This window comes from Erpetoichthys calabaricus, chromosome 1, assembly GCF_900747795.2.
Source record: "Erpetoichthys calabaricus chromosome 1, fErpCal1.3, whole genome shotgun sequence".
NCBI classification, from domain to species: domain Eukaryota; kingdom Metazoa; phylum Chordata; class Cladistia; order Polypteriformes; family Polypteridae; genus Erpetoichthys; species Erpetoichthys calabaricus.
This window is the reverse complement of record NC_041394.2, coordinates 332,945,386-332,965,002: the sequence shown is the minus strand read 5'-3', so window position 1 is coordinate 332,965,002 and position 19,617 is coordinate 332,945,386.

Here is a 19,617-nt window from a genome sequence, read left to right as displayed (position 1 = left end):
ATAGTTTTTCTACTTAACATACTGGTTCTTTTGCTATTGCAAGGATCGAAGAAAAACTGAGTTTGAAAAATATGGAGACAGCAATCTGGGGGGCACAGTGGTGCACCAGTAGCAAATACGAAGATGTTTCTTGTGTTGTTATTGGTTATGTGGGGAAAGAAAATGAAAGAATTGGGGCTGGGGTTTGGTACGTCCAATAAAAAGGGACGACTGCAATAAACAAAAGCCTCACAGAAGAACATCCATTGAATTCTGTGTCTGTGTTCCTGACCACCGCTCACAAACCCAGCATTTACACTTTATTGCAATTAAACCAGTGGGCTACTCATTCATACATCTAGCCTCTTGGAGCATCATCACACGGGCTATAAAGGTTCTCTGAACTAAACGTTCAAGCTGCTTTTGCAATCACTTTTTAGAGATGTGGCAATGCATCCTGGGAATTTAATAGATGTTCTTCTAGATGAGATTTCTTTATTCTAGCAGGACTGTCTCTTTCAAATGTACCAACCCCAAATTATTGTCCTTCCGTTTTCTTTCTCCATGTAACCAATCACCACACAATGAACGTCTTCCTATTCACTACCACTATGCCACCGTGCTCACAGTTGTTTAATACATGCTTCAATGCATTTCATCATAAAAATGATATCAAGTATACAGCCTAGTATTCTAACAGCACAGAGCTCCAAGAGGAGAGCTCTTGGAAATCTAAATCGACTTAGAAGCCATTCTTAATCATCTGTAAATGTGCACTCCCTTGAATTGAATTCCTTTATTGTTTTTGTATGGTACAATGAGATTCAATATGCAACTCCTTCATAAACTTACTTTCCTATAAAATGGTTTAAAAATACAATAAAATAACAATAAAAAATATACAATATTCAAGCATAAGTACAATATACATGTACATATAGTGCAAATGGATCATAAACTGGCTCAGATTTTGCAATGTTACAACTGTTGTGCAAGTTTACAGTGAGGTAATTGTACTAATAAGTACAAACAGTTCTATAAGGAGCACTTGATGGACTGATTGATTGTGTTTATACTTCTTGGGATGAAACTGTTTCTGAACCGCAAAGGTCCGTACAGGAAAGGCTCTGAAGCGTTTGCCAGATTGTAAAAGTTCAAACAGACTGTGGCATGACTGAGTGGAATCCATGAAGATGCTGGTGACTTTCCTTAGGCAGTGTGTGCTATAAACGTCCTCCAGAGCTGGAAGCCGTATCCTAATAATCCCCTGCACTCTCGACACAACCCCCTGTAGAGCTTTCCGATCAGCTCCTGTGCAGATACCAAACACACATACAATGGATTAAAATATTCTGAGTGGTACACTAACAGTAACAATGCTAAAGCAGCTATGGCAGTTGGAATAGTTTGTTCATTTTGTGCACCATTATATTGATACAGAATGGTTACAATCAAGTGAATGAAATTTGTAAATGATATGCAATTAATTTTGGTGTATTTGATAAATCCCACATCACTGATTTGAATCTGAAAAAAGGGAGACCATACAGAAACACTGGTATTGCTTTGACGCTGGGTGCCACCAGTTTGAAAAACCAAGCAGAAACTTGAGTACACAAAGAGGGAAGGCAGCCGTGAAAATGTGTGGGGCTTTACGCAACATTTAGTTTTTATACATCTCCAAGTGTGCAGTGAAACAGGCATACACAACATTTCTGTGCTTGCACACTGTTTATACGTGAGGCTCCTGGTGTTAAATTTAATGTCGGAGATGTGCAGAGTGAAGAGTAAAGGAGAAGAACTGTTCCTTGTGGTGCTCCAGTGTTGCTCACATCCGTATCAGAGACACAGTCATCAAGTCTCACAAACTGCGGCCTGCCCGACAGACAGTCCATTATCCAGGACAACATAGGCCCATCCATTTTAAAGGTTATTTCATGGTTACTTTGCTATGAAAAGTGCATATGATCAGAAATGTTTTGATATTAAGAATTCTATGCAGAAAAGTGAATTTTATGCAATCTCTAGCAAAAGATTACAATTTTTGGTGGTCACAGTAATCAAACCCATTTCTCATTGGTTAAGTGTAATATCGTTTGTGTCTTTGACTCTCACACCATTTTCTAGCAATGTTACCACCTCAAAGGTTGACGGCTGACTGTAATAATTAATTACCTTTATATAGCGCTTTTCTAAAGGGTTTTCCTATCTTAACATGCACACTGACTAGGCTAAAATGAATCTTTGAAGACATCCTGTTCTCAAGCATTTGAAAGTCAATGATAGTGTTATACTTAATTTTAGGCATTCGTGTTGAAATTACACAAAGACTTTTAAATCATATATTTTTGCACACAAAAGCTAACCTTTAGTCTCTTACAAAATGGTTACCCTATAATATGTCTTTCAACTTAAAGCTCACTTCTTGCAGAGTTGCCAATCCACCTACCCGGGAATCCCAGAGTATCCAGGGAATAACCCCCACAGAAATGGAAAAATACATGCAGACTCCTCAAAGAGTCACTGTTTTTAAACCGCTTTGGATCTGTGAAATCTTTTTATTTTCCTAAAAAGAGGCTCTTTTATATTCTTGCTATATAATCAAACAAACTCCTCTGCCAAGCACTCTGCTGCCTATGGCGGTATTCTTTTCCCACTATTTTACAAGACCAAAAACTGAATTTTTATTATCTAAAATGCTTTCACCTCCAGAATAAATTTAAATTATAGGTTTATTGAAAACAAAAACTATGTATCTTTATATTATGAAGGGTTTGTAGGAGATAAGTAGGTATATGTTATTAATGCTGCTATATTTACTACACAAAATGCTGGTAATTGGTGCCATTGTTCTCAAAATTAGCAGTTTAGGGGATTAAAGAAAATGTTACTCTGGGATGAATGTTGTTCCTTGAGAATGCGTTTCATTTTTAATGACTGTTTAATTCTAATTATCTATGTTACGTGGGGTTTTATAGCACAAGATTCAAAGATCACAACAGGTTTTCATTTCCACTGTCACACACGTGTGCTTGGGAGTCAACCAAAGGGACCAGGAAATGCCAATTCCATGCCAGGCCAGGGATGTGTGGGGTGCACTAAGCCTCTCTCTTTTCTCTCTGCAGATCAACCACGAGAAATCCTTCCTGTCCTGGCCCCAAGGATGTCACCTCCTGTGAACCACCTATAAAATCCCCTCATCCTCCATACTTAAACAGTTCTGTTTTGGACTCTAACCCCTGTACACATTGTATGCAAATGTAAGCCTTTTGCAGCCAGGGAAACTATATGGGTGGCTGCCCCAAACCATTGATGCGTGTCTGGTTATTTCTTTCACACCACACTTAGTCAACTTAAACACCTACCTTCCCCAGATGAAGATGAACACAAGGACTTCTGAATCTTCTCCAAACATTTGGATTCCTTGTGGACAGAACACTGGCGTAGGGTGGGGTGCCCAAGCTGTAGCTGGCCTAATCCGGTGACCTCTCCATTTGGACACACATGCTGAGACAAAATCTCCAATTTGATGTCTTCTTCCTTGATGCCATTTGCGAGCCCATTTTTCTGCACATCTGTTTGCTCTGATTCTTCTTTAATGCCTGCTGCCACTGATCCATAATCCCTCGCTTTAATGCTGGCACTGTCACCCAGATGGGGCATACATTCCCACTCACAGTCCTCTTCCTTAATGCTCATAAATCTTTTGTCCATAGTACTCATGACAAGGAGGTCCATGTGTCGCTCTGGACTGACCCCTTCCTCACTCTTACTCATATTTTCATGTTAATACTCAACCTTTAACTGCCTCTGGGCTTCATTTCATAGTGCTGTCAGGGTGACAGTTGCCTTTATGTCTCTGCAGACAGAAAAGAGTAAACTACAGTTAGTGCAGCTCCAAAATGTACTTTACACATGTCAGTCAACTCTCAGCTGTTCTCCTTAGCTCACTGTCTACAATCCTTAAACCAAGCCTGCCTCTCTTCTCTGGCCTTTACAGCCCATTTTATGTAAGAAGAAGAAAACTGTTCAACGTCTTCCCAGATTTGGCCTCACTGGTGTGCTATACAAATTGAACACTGCCTCGCTTTACCCATACCCAAAACGGTGTGGGGGCCCCTCCAAGCCAGATGTACCTATGACACTAAGAACCCCAGAACTTAATGCACTATTTTTTTATTATTATTATTTTACTAGCTGTCCCTGGCAGCTCCATCCACATAGCAGTGAAACAGGACAAATTTTAAAAATCAATCAACAAACAGGTATTGCTAGGTTAGCGGAGGCAAGGTACACCCCAACACGTAGCCATAGGTAGAGTGATTTGAACAGAGGCTGGCGCATGACTGAGCAGGGCCCTGCCCGTCTCCCCACTCCTGATGTCATGCTTCCCCCACCCCTCGGCGCGCAGACTCTGTCTCAGATTAGCACGAATATATCGCTCCTGCAAGCAAACTATGATTCTTAGTGCACTGAGAGAAGTCGCAAAATCAACCAGAATTTTCAAGAAAATTCCAGAAAAAAACCCAATCTAAATCCGTTAAGTAGTTCTCTCGTGAAAAGCAGGCAGACATACATACAGACGTTGGATTTTATATATATAAATACTAGCCGACGCCTGCCGTAGCATACGGTGGTGTAAGAATAGGAACGGAAAATGGTGAGAAAGGAATTCAGAAATCAAGAAGAAATAAATACTTCTTGAAAGAGGCAGTGTGCATGTAGAATTTCCAGCCAAGCAGAATTACATGTGAAAGTGATAAATAAATCAGGCTTTCCGAATTTACGTACTATGGCCATGGCATCCTGATAGTTTTGTTGCATGTATCTTGAACTTTCTGGAATGTGGACGGTAATATGATCATTTTGCCTACACGTACGTTGTTATTTTCAGCGTTTGCTTACAGTGCGTCTGATAGTTCCACGCACAGATCTTGTTGATGTAATCTGAGATAGTTGAGACGCGCGCCTTCTGTTTTAACATATGCATCTACGACGTATTGTTGGAATAGTAGTGCCGCTGGAGTGCAAAATACTGAATGTATTCCTCATTGCTAATCTGTACACATAACTTTGGCATTGAGTAAGCCTTATTTGCTTGCCGGTTCTTTTATCGGGAACATGTAAATCTTTGTGCCAGCCAATGTCTCCGTAAGGGAATAAAAGTAGGTAAACCATAGCATTGCAATTCATATTGAGTGTGGAAATCTGTTTACAGGAGTTATTTGTGCACCCATGGAAGCAAACGCTAGTGAAGAGTTGTATTCTCAAATGTGTTCACGATAATTTTTAGCTTCTGATGTTTGCTTTGTAAGAAGCTGTTGTAAAGACACAGGTGGTTCCCACAAAGGTGGTAAAGCTACTTTACCGTTGTGGCAGCACCTCTAGTACTTGTTGGATGTATTACGCTCAGCAGGCCAGTATTGTGCATGACATGGAAGAGGATGAATAGGAATTGAGAAATGCCGTGTCAGCTGCGTGTGGGTGGGACCTGTTTTGAAGTGGAAGCAGGATGAACCAGAAGAGAAATACATTATATTCAATATTTATATATACAGTGGAACCTCTGTTTGCGAACATAATTCGTTCCGGAAACGTGCTCGCAGTCCAAAGCACTTGTGTATCAAAGCGAATTTCCCCATAAGAAATAATGGAAACTCAGATGATTCGTTCCACAACCCAAAACTATTCATATAAAAATGATTAATACAAAATATAAAGTAAAAATACATAAAACAAATTAACCTGCACTTCACCTGTGAAAAGAATCATGGCTGGTGTGAGTGAGTTTCTAAACTCTTGTGGGATTCCACCCAACTGGACGACACACGGAAGAGTGTCCCAAAGCAATTGCAGTCTCCCAGCGCTGTAGCAGTTCGTCATAAAAGCGAATCCGAAAAGATTGCGGACATGCTATAAGCGCCTGCCATCGATGGGTGATACAAGGAACATTATAAATGCGCAGGGCACATTATCACTATTACTGCCTGACTGCTGTGTCTGTGTATAGGAGAGTGGCAGATCCCGCTACAATAAATAACCGCGCTGTTGCTGTTTAAAGCTGAATGAAGCTGGTGTTGCTAAAGTACTGAGACTCTGCTTCATGTTTTGGGGTGCAAGATGGGGACTCGCACGTCACAGAACACACACACGCACGTGCGCGCGCACACAGTCACAATGCTGTAGTAAACAGTATACGCTCGTACGGATGTTGACTATATGAGTGAGGCATGCCGACTCAGACGGAGAATAGGAGACGATTGTCCACAATCCCGCAGTGAGAGAGAGAGAAGAACCATCAGCTCAGTTGTGATCACATGACGCTCAGCAGACAAAGCGTATACATACTACTCGTACTGCAAGACCTTGCTCATTTATCAAGTCAAAATTTATTAAATCTTTTAGCTCGTCTCGCAAAACACTCGGAAACCAAGTTACTCGCAAACCAAGGTTCCACTGTGTATATATATATATATATATATATATATATATATATATATATATATAGAGAGAGAGAGAGAGAGAGAGAGAGAGAGAGATGGACACCCTGACAGAATTAATATTTTCAGGGTAAGTGCGGCAATGAACACACAAAAAAAAGGAAGTGGAGGCCCACCAAGTGCATGCTGCACTCATTCAACAACATGAGGACGTTTATGTGGTGTTAAATGGCTGCCATGTAAAGCGAGACTCCAAATTGTGTTAGACGGACATTGCCCCCAGGAGGCACATTTTGCGTTTTACATAAACTCAATAAATATTATAACAACAATAACAGAATTCCCCCATCACACACACACAGGAATTAAATATTTCCATTTAAATAATCTGACTGACATAAAATGGTCCTCTCATCTTGAACTTTGTTACACAAGAACAACTTTTAACCACATTCATATGTTTGCAATAAAAAGAATATACATACTAAACATAAAAATAAGAGTTTACTTTCAAAGACCTGATATAACAACAAAAATGTACACAAATAACTCAAATGCTGAATGAAAATTGTAGATGGTTTAGTTACTCTGAATTCCTGGGAGAAATTTCAGTTCCCTGCTACACCCAAAGAGTGCGTTTTTATATGCCATGCCAGTAGCTGGAATGAATATGTTAAAAAAAAATCAAAAATCTACTGATTTATTTCCTTTATGCTGTCAAAACTAGTTTGTTTTTGAGTTGTGTAGAAGTCAATGATAAGAAACTTAACAAATATTAATATAAGGAATACTTACCAAACCCATTCTGACCATCCATGTGTATCTTTTTAATATTTACAGTTTGATAATATAAACTGAACACTGGTGTGGGAACTCCTGATACATATTGCATTATATTATTTTGAATTGTTCATACATGAGTGTTCAGCAGAATGATCTGTATTCTTTTTGTAGGGTTAAAATGTGCATCTGTGTGTTCGCTGCATGCTTTCAAGATTTTCAGGGATGGACTGGTAAGGTTCTGCCTACAGGCATTAAAAGGTGTATTTTAAGTTAACTTTAAGGATTTTGACAGGTCTGTCTAACACAATAGATGAAACTGTAAAAATAATAGTTATAAACAATAATTGCTTTGGGGTAAATTTCATATCCATTTATCTTCATTAAAATGTATTTAATATATTTTCAGATTTCATATTTGATTCATAAATGAAAATGGTCTAAGAGATCTCCCTCTTTCATTTGAGATGGAATTTAAATATCATTTAAAGTTAGCAAAAAAGCTGAAAAACCTTAAATCCTAAAAGAAAGTTGGATAATATAAAACAAAGTCAACACATTCATACAAATGATTAAATTGCTGCCAATGTATGTTATAAATTCAGGTTCTGTATTCCTATAAATTGTATTGGTGGTTCTTTGTTTCCGTAAGTTCTGAAAGGTTTATTAGTTACTGTATTTTAAAAATCCCAAAAAAGTGCAGTGTTCCCGTCGCCATCTTAACTAAGAGATGGCTATCAACAATGTGAGCATCAACCTACCAACAACACTATAATTCGGTATAAAATGTTTAGCACCAGTCAAAAGTTTGAATACACCCAGAAATATTTATGTTTTTCATACAAACTGATACACCTTTATAATAAAAGTAACCATTAAATTGATTAAAAAATACAGCCAAGACATTAATAGTGTTGCTAATGACTATTACTGCTTGAAATGATTGATTCATATTTATTACTCACATATCACTGAAAAGCCCCATTCTCATCAGCCATCCCATTAGTATCCTAATGGTCAACTTCCTTAGTGTATCCTTAATTAGTCATGTTTAAATGCTAATTGGTTACTAGAGAAACCTTTATAATTGTATTAGCACCGCCGAAACCTGTTATTCTCTTCACTTGGATTGCAAGGTACTGGCATTCCTGAAGTTCACTTCTGGGTTCAAAAATGGCCAAAACCAAAAAGCTTTCTCAGGAAATATGTCATTCCATTGTTTTGTTGCACAGTGAAGGTTATTCCCTTTGAATGATGTAAGAGCTGAATCTGCACTCTGTTAATTGTCAAAAGAAGCCCAATTGTATTTCCTGCTGAGTTTGTGCTTAAGTTTCATATTTGTTTAATTCTGAGCTTATGCTTGAAGGCTGAAGGTGTTATTATCTATACATTATGATAAAGATTTCAGCTAATGCATTAACTTATTTTAGAGAGAGAGTATTTAAAAAAGAGTGCCCGCGACTTTTTGAATCATTTTTGTTGCCGGCTCAGTACCCTCTGGCCCACCAATGTTAGTGTCATCTACAAATTTCATAAGTTTAGTCACTACACAGGAATCAATGTCAATATAAATTAGTAAAAGTAGCAGTCCAAGGGCAGACATTGTGGGACTACACCAATGACCTCACCCCATTGTCCTCTTAACGGTATCTTTTGTCTCTTGCCATCTCACCAACTTGAGATAGTTTTGTAGGTGAAGCCACCTGCTTGTAGTTTCCAAATAATTTTTTGCTGTGGGATGACAGTATCAAATGCTTTTGGAAAGTCTTAGTAAATTCGGTTGCATGCTTTGATTTTATCTACCATTTCAGCAGCTAAATCAAAAAAAGTTTAATAGATTAGAGTGGCAAGATGTTCCTCTCATAGATAGACAGACAGACAGACAGACAGACAGACAGACAGACAGACAGACAGACAGACAGACAGACAGACAGACAGACAGACAGATAGATAGATAGATAGATAGATAGATAGATAGATAGATAGATAGATAGATAGATAGATAGATAGATAGATAGATAGATAGATACTAAAAACCATTTTTTATTTTTGTTATGATATGGATTTTTTTTAAATCACAACACCGGTTTAAATAGCCTAAACAACATTAGGAACGTGGCGCAGCGGGAAACTGTTTAATGGGGGGACCTTTTTCACTGCTGCACTACTAAACAGGCATGCAACGGAGTACATGCATTAGTGGAGGTATTGAACAGTGAAAATGGACAGAGAACATTCTGAAATTGAAGCTGTAGCAGACAATAAAGTTGAGCATGATGACACAGAAGAATGTTTGCCGAAAAAAGGAGCCATGTCTGTTGTCTAGAGATTTTAGAAGATCAGATGTGGACCATTATGTTCAAATGTGTGAATACTGTTTCTATACTACTGGATAATACTGCAAGCCAAGTTGTACTTGTTTTATTTTTTTTTTTTCAATACTGTGTAACGTACCTTGGTGCTGTGTTGTGCAATGACATGTTGAATTTATTCTCGACATTTCCACTTTAATCTCAACGCTTATGACTAGAATAAAGTCGACATGCTGACTTTATTCTCGTAATTTGCCATTAAAGTAGAACATCGTAAACTAAACTTCATCTTAAAATGAATATTTAATTTACTAGATTTTCTCAAACCCCATCATAAGTTATATAGCATATTAAATGCTTTGTGTTAAGTGTTCCCCAAGCCATGTTAATCGCTACGCGCTTCTTAAACTGACTTCCTCTTGCACTAAGAGGTGGCGCAGGCAGTGATCACCACACAGAACACATTAATTTCATGATATTCCTGCTCCCTGAACATTTAGAATGCCAAGATAAATACTTGATATAATTTTCATGATGAAATGCATTAAAGCATGTATTAATCATGTGGGGGCACAGCAGCGTGGAGGTTGCACTGCTGCCTCGCAGCAAGGGGGTCTCAGGTGTTCTCTACCTTGAATTTGCATGTTTTTCTGGTGGGTTTACTCGGCGTGCTTCAGTTTTTTTCAAAGTCATGTAGGATGTGGGGTTTTGTTACTTTATATTGACCCTGTTAGTGTATGTGTTGCTCGTATTCAGCCTGCGATGTGCTGGCGCCTGTTCAGGATTTTCTCCTGCTTGCTGGGATAGGTGCAACCCTGAATGGATGGCATAATTAAACATGTATAACAGAGATTTTTTTAAAGTTCTGAACACTCCACGGTCTAAGTTTATAACTAGTTTTAATTTCACAAAGACGTTTATCGTGTGGTGATTGGTTATGTGGAGAAAGAAAAAGGAAAGATAGGAACTGGGAGTTTGCTACGTCAGACAGAGACAGCACGCATGCAATAAAGAAAGCCCACTCAGAAGAACATCCATTGAATTCTGTGTTCATGTCTTCGACCACCAGATCACAAACCCAATATTTACACAATATTTCAGTTAAACCTGTGCGATACCCATTCATACATCCAGTTTTTTGGAGCCTCGTCACACCTGCCATAAAGTTCTCTACACTGAACGTACACCTGGGGTCCCCTTACTGCGAGGGAGCAGCACTACCATTCATGTTTAATACCTGCTTTAATGCATTTTATCATGAAAATGTATCTTAGCATTCTACATTTTCAGAGAGCAGGAATATCATGAAGTGAATGTATTCTGTGCAGCGATCGCTGCATGCGCCTCCTCTTAGTGCAGAGCAAGTCAGTTTAAGAAGCGCGTAGCGATTAACATGGCTTGGGGAACACTTAACACAAAAAATGTAATGTGCTACATTAACTTATGACAGGGTTTGAAATAATCTAGTAAAAAAACATTGATTTTAGGATGAAGTTTAGATTACGACATTCTACTTTAATGACAAAATAAACTATAAGAATGAAGTGGAAATGTCGACTTTAATCTCGACATAAACGGTGAGAATAAAGTAGAAATGTCGACTTTAAGTTCGACATATAGTTTTTTTTTCTTCACCGTGGCCCTAATACTATTCCGCAGGACTATACCACAAATAGTATTACAGTGGAACCTCGAGATACGATCACCTCTGTATACGAGAAATTCAAAATACGAGGAAAGTATGAGCGAAAAATTCAGATCTAAATGCGAGCATTGGCTCGCGTAACGAGCCACGAGCCAGGCTGTGGGTATAGCTCGCGGCTTAGCAAGGGGGCGTGGTAGCAGTTGCGAGCCGCGATCTGCGGTGTCTGCGTTTCTCACTTAAGTGCACAGGTGGGAAACTGCCCACAACCAATGATTGTTCATGTGGCTGATGGGCTGCAGCTGCCATGTCCTCCCCGCATATATAGAGAAGCGCGAGCCGGTTAAGGGGGAGAAGAAGTAAAAGAAAAGAGAGGAGAGAGAACGGAGGTTGAGGCAGGCAGGCAGGCAGGCAGGCAGGCAGGCAGGCAGGCAGGCAGGCAGGCAGGCAGGCAGGCAGGCAGGCAGGCGTAGGAAGTCGGTGCGGAAGAGCAAGCGAGTGCAGGCTCGCGTGTAGCTGAACAGTGAGCTGAACAGGCGAGCCAAACAGCTGAAGCAGGACGGTGTAGAGAAGGTCAGCTGCATTAAGAGTGTCTCGCCTGTTGCAGAGCCCGCAGGTGAGACACTAACAGAGAAGAAGCACCGGGGATTGTCATCTGTTTTTTAAAGACGGCATCCTTTTGACGTTTTAACCTCGTGTTAAAGGATTGTTATTCTTGTGTATTTTAAACCTCCACTTCACAACTGTTTTAAGGATTATTTATTTAAAGATTTATTGAATGCTCTACTGCACTTTGGACACCTGTTTTGATTCTTTTAATAATCAGTTATATTATTTACCAGTGTTATTTATTAAAGGTAGACTACAGTATATATAATTTATTAGTGTTATTTGTTAGGAAAATTGATTTTTATGTTAATATATTTGGGGTGCGGAACGGATTAACTGGATTTCCATTATTTTCAATGGGAAAGTTTGTTCTAGATACAAGAAATTCGCTATACAAGCTCAGTGCTGGAACGAATTAAACTCGTATCTAGAGGTTCCACTATATAAATACAAGTTGCAGTTTTATTATTTATGTATATATCTTAGCTTGAAGCAAGGTCCATATTAATGCAGTTTGCCTTAATGATGGTTCAGTTGGTAAACTTGTTTTATATTATTTTAATTTGGTGAATACTGTGTAATGCACCTAGGCTTGAAGTCTTGGAAGTAACAGTGCAACTTCCAGTAATAATACAATTATTTATTTTATTGTTATTATCCATCCATCCATTTTTCAAACCCTGAACACAGGGTCACGGGGGTCTGCTGGAGCTAGTCCCAGCCAACACAGGGCACAAGGCAGGAACCAATCCCGGGCAGGGTGCCAACCCACCGCAGCTTATTGTTATTATTTATTAGTTTAAATATTATGCAGTTTAATGATGGTAAAGTTGTTTAAAAAGTCACTTTAACGTGTCAGTGGACAGAGATTGTCAACATTAACAAAGTGTAGTTGATTTACAAAAAATATTTACTATTTATTACTATTTATTCCTTTATGTTCAGTGCAATACAACTTTTGACAAGCACCTCTGGATATTTTACTAAGTCTAAATGCCTCTTTGGATGGTTGAAAATATGTTGTCAAAATTTTAGTTTAAGTTGTTTGCAAACTTTGTTCAATAAAAAGATTCTATATTTTGACTGCATCTGTCATGCAATGTGATTCCTTCTCTTCATTAGTGCCACCCCCTTGATCACTTTACGGGGCCAAGCAAACCTGGATTAATACTTGTGTGCACATTAAAATGTTTTTTGTACAATGTTCATGACAGTGGAATAGGTTATTCTTAGCCAGTAATTGCAGTGGAAAATGTGGTTAACATCCACTCATGCATGGGGAAAAAAATACCATCCAATACTGTGAAACCGGTATAATTTTGAAATATAATGTGATATAGAGTTTTGGTCATACCTCCCAGGATATATATATATATATAGAGAGAGAGAGAGAGAGAGAGAGAGAGCTTAAGAGGAAAAGGTTATATTTAATGTATAATCATTGTTGTATTGCTTAGGCTGTTTCTTGTTGATGTACCTAGCTGGATTATAAAAAAGTAGACCAGGTCTGAAAAACTATGAGAGAAGAAAAAATGTTCAAAATCTCAGGGTCATAAACACATTTAAAAAGTCACGCTGACAGAACTATCAATCAACCTAGTGGACGGAGTTAATTGTGGTCAACGTTTGTCATGTCCGGTTAGCAACTGGATGTAACCAATCATGTTAAACATTTTATGATTATGTAATGAATTCCTTGGAACTGTGATCTAATCAATGAATTGTATAAATGCAGAGGACGCTCCTTTCCTCTGTAATACTTGCTAATAAGATATGCCATGAGTGTTGCCTCTTGCAAGACTTAGATAATAAATAAGAATGATTGACGCTTTCTCCTGCCTGTGTTTACTGCCTAAATGGGACACCCAGTGGGGGGTGCCCTTTAAATTTCTTCCACAATGTGAATTACTGCCGAGAAGCTGAAGATTTCATACAAAGCTGTCTTAATAGAAGTGGATGAACCGATCTAACCAGGATAGAAGAAGAAAGGGAAGGCCCAGATGCCCAACGGCATAACAGTAGTGTGAGAAACAAATGTCATACAGGCTTCCTTTTTAAATAGAAAAAAACAAATCTAAGTGTCATCTTCTTACAGTGAAAAGATGACTCCTGGATGCTAGCCTATGAGGCAGAGTTTCAAAGAAAAAGCCATATATGAAACTGGCAAGTAATAAGAAAAGGTTACAATTGTCAATAGAATGGACACTAGATGATTGCAAAAGTATATAGGGTGGTCCAGATCTAATTATGCAACTGTTCGACTGACAACCATCTCCCCACCATTTTGGAATGCAGGGCAAGTGCTGCCATCTATCTGCAACAAAAAGAATTTTAAGTGAAACCTCTATGTGCAGGGCAGGTGCTGTGAATTCTCCATGTAATACACTTAATAAGTTACAGCGTAATGAAAATTGCGGGCGGCACAGTGGCGCAGTGGTAGCGCTGTTGCCTCGCAGTTAGGAGACCCGGGTTCGCTTCCCGGGTCCTCCCTGCGTGGAGTTTGCATGTTCTCCCCGTGTCTGCGTGGGTTTCCTCCGGGCGCTCCGGTTTCCTCCCACAGTCCAAAGACATGCAGGTTAGGTGGATTGGTGATTCTAAATTGGCCCTAGTGTGTGCTTGGTGTGTGGGTGTGTTTGTGTGTGTCCTGCGGTGGGTTGGCACCCTGCCCGGGATTGGTTCCTGCCTTGTGCCCTGTGTTGGCTGGGATTGGCTCCAGCAGACCCCCCGTGACCCTGTGTTCGGATTCAGCGGGTTGGAAAATGGATGGATGGATGGATGAAAATTGCATAATTAGATCTGGACCACCCTATATTATGGCCAGCATCCATTATTTATTTTGGCCATTTCTGAATGCAGATTTGAACTTTAGGAATGCCAGTACCTTTCCAACCAAAGTGAATTGAATAACAAGTTTCAGGTTTGCTAAAGCAATTACCAAGGTTTCTCTAACACCCAATTAGCATTAACACATGACTAATTACTGCAGTGGGCTGGCACCCTGCCCGGGATTTGTTCCTGCCTTGCGCCCTGTGTTGGCTGGGATTGGCTCCAGCAGACCCCCGTTACCCTGTGTTAGGATGTAGCAGGTTGGACAATGACTGACATGACTAATTAAGGATAAGCTAAGAAATTGACTATTGGGACATTGTAGGAATAGCTACTGAAAATGGGGCTTTTGCTGTCACATGTGAAGAAAAAATGAAAAATCAGTCGTTTCCAGCAATAATAGCCATTAAAATCACTAATAATTTCGTGGCTGTATTTTAAATCAGGTAGCGCTGCTGCCTCGCAGTTGGGAGACCTGGGTTCGCTTCCCAGGTCCTCCCTGCGTGGAGTTTGCATGTTCTCCCCGTGTCTGCGTGGGTTTCCTCAGGGCGCTCCGGTTTCCTCCCACAGTCCAAAGACATGCTGGTTAGGTGGATTGGCGATTCTAAATTGGCCCTAGTGTATACTTGGTGTGTGGGTGGGTGTGTTTGTGTGTGTCTTGCGGTGGGTTGGCACCCTGCCCAGGATTGGTCCCTACCTTGTGCCCTGTGTTGGCTCCAGCAGACCCCCGTGACCCTGTGTTCGGATTCAGCGGGTTGGAAAATGGATGAGTGGATGGATTTTAAATCAGTATAATGGTCTTTAAATAGAAACAAGGTAGGGCCTATCAAGTTTTACTGAAAACGTGATAATTTCTCTGCGTGTGTCCAAATTTTTGACTGGTATTTTATATATGCCTACAGGGGTGGGCAAAAGTAGGTTTACAGTTTTTCTTATGGAAAAAGATACACGATTATCACAATAGCATTATGAACTCAAAAGAATGTCACAATGCACTTCGGTAAAATCTCACAAGTGCTCAAATCGCCTGCCTCGCGTACTCATAGCTGTAACCCAAGTTTTACCCAAGTCAAATTGAATCGAGGTAGCGGTTCGTGGAACAAGCGAGGAGGCCCAAGTGTCGGAAACCGACTACTACGAGTGTGAGGGGCTTCAGCAATATGAGGCGAGCCACGCAAGCCGAGGCCGTTGAGCTTTGTGAGCAATTCAGCCGACTCGAGCGGCGCCCGTCCATGCGCTACACCTGACGAGCTGTGACGTGCTGCTCGGCCACTGGGACTTTCACATTCAGTTGTGTCACTTCGTCTCACTCCCCCACACAAATTCTGTCATTTATTATACTTAACCAGGTACCTTTTGTGCTCAGTTTTGGAGAGCCATTTCTCCAGGCGGGCCTCACGATCTGCCAGTTTAATAATTTGGCGCCGCGCAGACACTGATGTCGTCTCTCTCTCTCTTCCGTCGCTCTTATATGACGTCACCAGTTTCCACTTTTTTTTCTTTCTTACCAATTACGTTTTACTCAGAACAAAATCCGGACGGATTCTAAATATACTGTTAAAGAAGCAATATTCGTTACTTTAATGAAAGGTCAACGCACCTGAGAATAATACGAGAAAAGGGGTATTGGGGTTAGAAAGACAATACCAATTGTGAACAACAGTCATCTGGCAGTGATATGAGGCACCACTGAGAGTGCAAGTGGGCTGTAGAAGAAATCAAAGACCACATCCTAAGAAAAATGTAACGATAAAGGCTGATCTGCCTAACTGTCTGAAAGAAAGGAACTCTGATTTAACATTTAAAATTAGACAAAAATAATTCACCGATTTTTTTTTTTCTATAGTTGTCTGTAAATACTTACACATGTCCAGATTTTATTATCCTTATGTTGTGAACAATCTTAACTAAATCAAAATCATGCAAGCTTTGACCCTTCTTCTCCAAGGGAGTCCCCAGGGGAGTAACAACTCCCATTGATTCACTTGCTTGATCTCTGTGGCGAAACTGTCTTTTTGCAAGACATTAGAGGGTCAGGATTCATAGTCCGGCATTGTACAGCACCCTTCAAAGTAATTTTCAGGTTCAGGGCCTTGTTGCGCGAGCGTTTTGTTTCTTTTTGTGTTCCTGTGTCTTGTTTGAATCCCCCTCTTTGTGTGTGTCCCGTCCCGTGCCTGTAGGGGGGGGGGGGGGGCTGGCCTGGTCGTGCCTTGCTATTGTGCGCTCGTCTGTTCTTTTTTTTTTTTTGTTGTGTTTAGTTTCGTGTGCAATGTGTTTCGTGCTTTCCCCTCGTTTGAGTACTCTGTAATGTTTTTTTTCCTTATTTTGGTGCTTGTTGAGCCTCATTTTTGTGACTCCTTTCTGTATGTGCTCACTCCTGTTTTCTGTGCTCTTGTCGGACTCTTTTTGCGCCTGCGTCTCTCGCGGACCCTCATCCGCCTCTGTCGCCCTCTTTTGTCCGCCTTTCTCGGGTCCTCAGCCGACTCTCGCGGACTGTTTGTTGCGCCGGCGCAGTACGTCTTTTTGCAGCTACGGCCCATGGCCGGATGTGCCTGCGTCCATCATCCGGTTTAGCATTCTCGGTTAGTAATATGGATTAAAAAACCCAACAGAAAACAACAATCAGACAAACCTCACCTTTCCCCTACAGTTGTAACATAACAATGAACCACAACAATAAACACTCACGACAATTTCCTGATACAGTCCAATACAGCACAAGTGGATAAAATGGTTTGGTGTAAAGATAACAATCCCGAGAACAGCTTCCATAATAAATAAATAAATGAATGCAACACTCCTAGCGGTAGTCCTGAGTGGCGAGTGGTGAGATTTGCAGGATTGCTCCTTTTGAAGACGCACAACGATGAATCTACCACTATACACAGACAACAGGCAGGCACGAGACAGTCCATTCATCCTAACGGGAAACGATCCCGGGCACAACTGGTATTTTAGACGTCACATTGGACAGAATACACAAAAACACTGATCTCCCATTGCTCCGTCAGGCCCCCTTTTTTAACTTTCCCCCTGGTCTCTTTCGACCCCTACTTTCATTTCAGTCATCCTATGCAGGTAATTCTCCTTGGGCTGCTGGGAAATGGAGTTCTTCCCACGATAGCAATGCTACAATGCTAACTCATCTTCTTTAAGGCCTTAAGGATCACCAGTCCTTTTTCAATCCAAATAGATTCTTAGACCGATCTTTTGCTAGTGGGCCCAGGTAGCTTGTTAACTTCAGGAAGGAACTTCTACAAAGGTTTTAGGGCATTACATTGAAACAACATTCTCCTTATCTAAACAATGCACCAAAGTGATTAGAACGGCTAATAAAATGGTAGGTTTGTGACAATTTGTCCCTGGCTGTGATACAGGAAAAAGTAGGGTGTATTAGATATGTGTTGTGGGAGATGGCCGGCTGTTTATCCCGGCCAGCACCCCCAGGCCGCTAGATGGAGCCCTCCCTGTAGCATGGGAGTACCCCAAAGACCAGCAGGGAATTATGGACAATGGAGTTTTTATTTCCAACCCTGCTGGACACCGTGGGGCCCACCAGAGGATGCTGCAGGGAGGCTGAAGGATTTATGCATGCCCTATAACCCGGAAGCACGTCATGATCATATGACCAGAAGGAACGACGTGTTTCCAGGTTGAAGAAAAGGACTTTTAATCTGACCTGGAAGTGATAAGGACTCATGGACTGCTGGGCTGGAGCCACTTCCGGGTCGGAGAGTATAAAAGGATTATGGGAGAGCCCAGACGCTGAGCTGAGCTAAGTGTCTGGGAGAGGAGGATAGAGTATTGTGTAGAGAGAGAATTGATTATTGATAGATAGATAGATAGATAGATAGATAGATAGATAGATAGATAGATAGATAGATAGATAGATAGATAGATAGATAGATAGATAGATAGATACTTTATTAATCCCAATGGGAAATTCACATTGTATGTATAGTGTGAAGTGGAGGGTGCTTTGTGCACATTATTATAAAATAAATAATAATTATAGTTTTACCTGGTGTTTGGAGTGGTATCTGAGGGTTCAAGGGAGCACTAGCGCCCCCTACTGCTACAGTGTTAAGTTTTAACTCACCCAGTTTCTCTACTGCCTCATTAGAATAAGGAGCATGGACAATTAATCCAAATTCAATGTATTGCTTTTGGTCTTAAAAGACCAATTTTACCTTTATGATATAAATTAGTTGCAAGTTATTGTCATAATTTAATTAGCTTGGCCTACTAGATGCAGGCAGTGTGGTGTAGTGGTTAAGGCTTTGGACTTCAAACCCTGAGGTTGTTGTTTAAATCCCACCACTGACACCACTGTGTGACCCTGAGCAAGTCACTTGACCTGCCTGTGCTCCAATTGGAAAACCAAAATGAATTGTAACCAATTGTATCCTAAATACTGTAAGTCTCTTTGAAAAAAAAGGCGTCAGCCAACTAAGAAAATGTAAAACTATCATTTTAAAAGCTTTGGTTAATACTCCCATAGAAAACAACACAACTATTGCTGATTTGGGTAAGGGGTTGGCCATTAGAACTGTATATCCTGAAAAGCTAACATTAGTGAGAGATCAAAACTCATTCAACTGGACAATATGTGGCCATTAACCTTCAAAAGAGTGAACACCAGTTTCATTTGCTGCTAACAAAGGGAGCTGGAGGCTGATACTACAGATAGCACAACACCTGCAGCTTTACCCTGGGATCTGCTTCATTAATATGCAAATTATAGAAAGATTTTGTTAGGATATATTAACAGCTGAAGGGTCTAAATGAGAGTAAGTCCACGCCAGACCAGGGAGTGGCGGAGTGTGCTGACCTTTATTCTCGCATTTTCACGGGAAATTCCCCATGAAGACACCACTTCCGAACCCATGGAGGAGGACCCTTCCAGTTCCAGCCCTTTTAATGACATCACTTCCAGGTCCAAGCCTATGGAGGAAGATCCTTCCAGATCTGGCCCATGTTGACATCATATCCTGTTTTGGCCTTTAAAGCTGCCATCTTACAAACAGTT